The following is a 5,014-nucleotide window of genomic DNA, read 5'->3' as shown; positions in this document are numbered from 1 at the left end:
GATAGACTTAACCAAGATTGTATCAAACTTAACAACAGTCTTAGCTTGGCACAGGCAGATCTTATCCTGTGGTATTCCACTTCAAACTCTCTACGTACAGTAGCTTATACTACACTCTTAGTGTGCTATCTAGAACCGAAAAGGGATCTTCGGCTGCCCCCATAGGAGAACCCTTTTTGGTTCCAGTTAGAAATCCAAGTAGAACCGTTTTGGTTTCTATGTAGAACCTTTCCACAGATAGGTCTACATGAAACCCAAAAGTGTTCTATCTGGAACCAAAAAGGGTTTTACTTGCAACCAAAAAGGGTTCTCATATGGGACATTCCGAAGAACCTTTTTGGAACCCTTTTTTCTAAGAGTGCACTTTTTAAGTGCAGTGGACGTGGAAGTGGGATCTCGCCTTACAATGCAGACTTCGTGATCTCAGGGTAGCCTACAGCATATAGTTACTATTGTATGTAGAGTTATGGAGAAGGCCTCAGGCCCTGACTGACCTAAGGATATACTCTTAGAAAAAAAGGTGCTAAGTAGAACCATACAGGGTTCTTTGGTTTATCCTCATAGGGGAATCATTTTTGGTGCTGGGTAGAACCCTTTGCAGAGGGATCTAGAACCACTATGAGGGTTCTTTTAAAAAACTACTGCATATGGTTCTACCTAGAACCCTCTACGAAGGGTTCTGTCTAGAATCTTCAATGAAGGGTTCCACTGAGAACCATTTTAACATCTAAAGGTTCTTCCTAGAATCCTCTATGAACGGTTCGACTAGCCTTATTAGCCTTTAAAATGTAAATCTTTATCACAATGCATTGCATGTATCATAAGGCCTAGTTATACCCTAACACACTGGTGTTAGGAATCTCCTGGTTTACAGGCCACATCAGTTCTGTAGTTTTGTAGAAATACACATTATGGAACAGCAGGGACTGTGAAGAGACACACGCAAAGGTACAGACATACTCATACATTGTAATATTATTGTATGGTGGTATTATACATTTTGTATTGTAGATATGTAGTGGTGTAATAATGTTATATGATACTGTCTAATCTTTTGTTTTATATGTAATGCAAGTGCTTTAATGTGTTTGGACCCCAGGAAGAGTAGGTGCTGCCTTGGCAACAGCTAATGGTGATCCCTAATAAATAAATATACAAAATCAGGCCTGCAAGTCACATTATGCTGGGTTGCAAAGTGATGTGTGATTCCTTTTGGAATCCAGCTAAAGTTAGGATATCCAACAAGTGGAATTGTTAATCATCTGGATCCTGACTTCAGTCAGAATGACTGCCAGGGTAGGGAAGCTACAATACTGAGACTAACTCAAACATCTAAACTGGAACAACCATCTCAGTAATGGGTGCAATAAATCCAATTACAATCAGATTGGATTAGTTTAGATGGTATGTATCTTTGTGTAGCATAAAATGAATCAACCAACCAATGTGCATGCAAAAACACATTTATTACAGTAAAACAAACAATTCTGAAATCCCCCTGTAATAGAGCATGCTGCCTTTCAAAGGATCATCAAAGAACCCTTCATTCCAAAAACAGTTCTTAGAATGTTAAAGGTTCTAGGTAGAACCCTTTGACTTACAAAGAACCCATCTTTTGATCAAAACAGCTATTGGTAGAACTCTATCCCTCCTTCAAGAACCCTTTTGGAACCCTTTTTTCTACGAGTGTAGTATATGCAGTCCTTTAATACACGAATGCCAAATCCAATGTTGTGTGAAAATATTATGGAGCTTATTTCAACAAAACCAGCTATTAATGAATGAAAACCGTCTCCAGCAGATAGCAATTTCATAAGTATAGAATAAGAGTAATTCGAGTACAGAAACTGTGTGAACTCATTACCCCAGTCTGAATACAATGGCAACACTGACATTGCTCTCTGGAGAATGAAAGGCAAATTTGAGCCCCAGACTGCGGTAAAGTTTGCCCCATGTGCATCCAAAACAACCTGAAAAAGATGAGAAAGAAATCCAGCACTACCTGCGCGGACATGGTCAATTTCACAAGCTCATGCAGCTAAGACTAATGCCCTTGTAAGCCCCCCCCCCCCCATTCACATCTCGTCCACCGCCGTCATCCGATCTGCGGGGTTATTTGCTTTTTATCAGACGGAACAAATGCCAATGGAAATGAATTGGCCGTCCTCAGACAAGACAGGAAGTCTAACCATCTGGGTTTTACCTTTCCTGGCTTTCTATGGGAAGGCTCCTCTCCAGAGCAGAACAGAGGTTAGAGTGCTGATAATGGGAGAAAGTAGTCTCCCTGTAGTACAGTTACATCTCACACGTCTCCTTGCTTTGGTATTTAGGCCTGCTCTGGCCCAGGTATCAAAGGAGTCCTCTGTCTGCTCTCACTAAAAGGATTTCTCTCTTTAAGTGTAAAAGGATAATTAGCTATTTCTCTCTCTCTCACATTATGGATCCCCTGATCAGGCCGATGGGAGCTGTCTTTTCAAGGCAAACATTGGCCTGGAAAGCCTTTGAAAGCTGGTAAGGTCAGATTTACATGTGCATAGGGAGGAGGAAGCCTATGAGTGCAATGGACTACTAGGGTTCCATCCCAAGCACTGAAAGGACTGGGACCCAACTTCACTTTTAATTAGGGATCGTCATACAGTAAGAAAATAAGAAGACTACAGTACTGTATATCAATGACAGTGGCAGTGACCCCTCTTAGGGAAAGTTCATGAGATTGTAAACACATTATACGGAACTCACTGACCTTCACTATTTTTGATGTATTGTTTATTAAACAACATACGAATCCTTGAGTATGAACCTTATACACTGGGCTCTAGTAAGGTCTTACCTCACAAAAAAAGTGGGGGGAAAGAAATTACGATATTCTTGATATTAATTACAAACCACAATATTATTTTTCAAGACAACATATTGATTTACTCGACTTTTAATGTAAAAATCTGTTTTGAAGACAATGTGATGACAGAAGACAAGAGCACAACACTCTCGGGTCTCCAGTGTCCTCTAAAATACTATTGAATAAGATCGTTCGGTGCCAACTTTAGAAATTGCCTATAAAAATTCAGCCGCAATTTTCAGAGCTCTCCATCACCATGAAAAATTAGACCCTTCGACCAGCACATACCAGACAGGATTTATTAAACTGGGGATGGTATTGAATATCTAAAGTGTCACACATAGGCCTAGAATTAACCTGAATCATGATGCATTGTTTTTATTGTGATGGGGAATAATCTTTGGACTCTATAATCTGTGGACTCACCAACTCTAATGAGCAGTATCGAGACTTACCTGTCTTTTGGGTTGTGCTGAGGGACATGTTCAACACCCATTTATGAAGGTAACACCTATAACATATGATATCTCCAGACTAGTTAAGAATTTATATCTGTATATATTATCTAAAAAGTACTCATGTCCCCTTTATGGTACAAACAAAGAACACTTTGTTTTTGGTAAATTGTGTTGCACAACAGCACTGGATTTACAGTACCAGTCAAAGTTTGTACACACCTAATCATTCAAGAGATTTTCTTTACTTGTACTATTTTTTACATTGTAGAATAATAGTGAAGACATCAAAACTATGAAATAACACGGAATAACATGGAGTCATATAGTAATCAAAAAAGTGTTAAACAAATCTAAATATATGTTATATTTGAGATTCTTCAAAGTAGCCAACCTTTGCCTTGATGATAGCTTTGCACACTCTTGGAATTCTCTTAACCAGCTTCATGAGGTAGTCACTTGGAATGTGTTTCAATTAACAGGAGTGCCTTGTTAAAAGTTCATTTGTGGAATTTCTTTCCTTCTAAACATTTTTCAGCCAATCAGTTGTGTTGTGACAAGGTAGAGGATAGCCCTATTTGGTAAAAGACCAAGTCCATATCATAGCAAGAACAGCTCAAATAAGCAAAGACAAATGACAGTCCATCATTACTTTAAGACATGTAGGTCAGTTGATCCAGAAAATGTCAAGAACTTTGAAAGTTACTTCAAGTGCAGTCGCAAAAACCATCAAGCACTATGATGAAACGGACTCTCTTGAGGACCGCCACAGGAAAGGAAGACCTAGAGTCACCTCTGATGCAGAGGATAAGTTCATTAGAGTTAACTGCACCTCAGAAATTGCAACTCAAATAAATGCTGATAAATAAAAAGAGTTCAAGTAACAGGCATATCTCAACATCAACTGTTCAGAGGAGACTGTGTGAATTGCTGCAAAGAAACCACTACTAAAGGACACCAATAAGATGAAGAGACTTGCTTGGGCCAAGAAACACGAGCAATGGACATTAGACCGGTGGAAATCTGTCTTTCGGTCTTGATGGTCCAAATTGTACATTTTTGGTTACAACCGTTGTGTCTTTATGAGATGCAGAGTAGGCGAATGGATGATCTCCACATGTGTGGTTACCACCGTGAAGCATGGAGGAGGAGGTGTGGGAATGCTTTGCTGGTGACACTGTCTGTGATTTATTTAGAATTCAAGGCACATTTAACCAGCATTCTGCAGCGATACTCCATCCCATCTGGTTTGCGCTTAGTGAGACTATAATTTGTTTTTCAACAGGACAATGACCCAACACACCTCCAGGCTGTGTAAGGGCTATTTGACCAAGAAAGAGAGTGATGTTCAGTGAACAATGATTGGGTGATGTGTACCTGCCTGATATCTGAAGACTTGCATTAGCTTTATGAGTGAATACTTTGCTTGGCAAGCTAACACAGTCTTGTGGTAACATTTTGTTCACTGCCAAAAATTACAGTGTGGGGCTTGTTGTGATGTTGCTTTGTCCCTGGCTCTATTCTGACATGCTTGGATATTACTAGCCTACTTGTCTATCAGAGTTTCCCAAACTCGGTTCTGGGGCACCCCCTGGGTGCACGTTTAGTTGTTTTGCCCTAGGACTACACAGCTGATTCAAGTAACTAATTTTCAAGCTTGGAATTATTTGAATCAGCTGTGCAGTGCTAGGGCCAAAAACGTTCAGCCATGTGGGGCCCC

The sequence above is a fragment of the Oncorhynchus nerka genome, linkage group LG7 (genome assembly GCF_034236695.1).
Source record: "Oncorhynchus nerka isolate Pitt River linkage group LG7, Oner_Uvic_2.0, whole genome shotgun sequence".
NCBI lineage: Eukaryota > Metazoa > Chordata > Actinopteri > Salmoniformes > Salmonidae > Oncorhynchus > Oncorhynchus nerka.
This window is presented reverse-complemented; position numbering follows the sequence as displayed.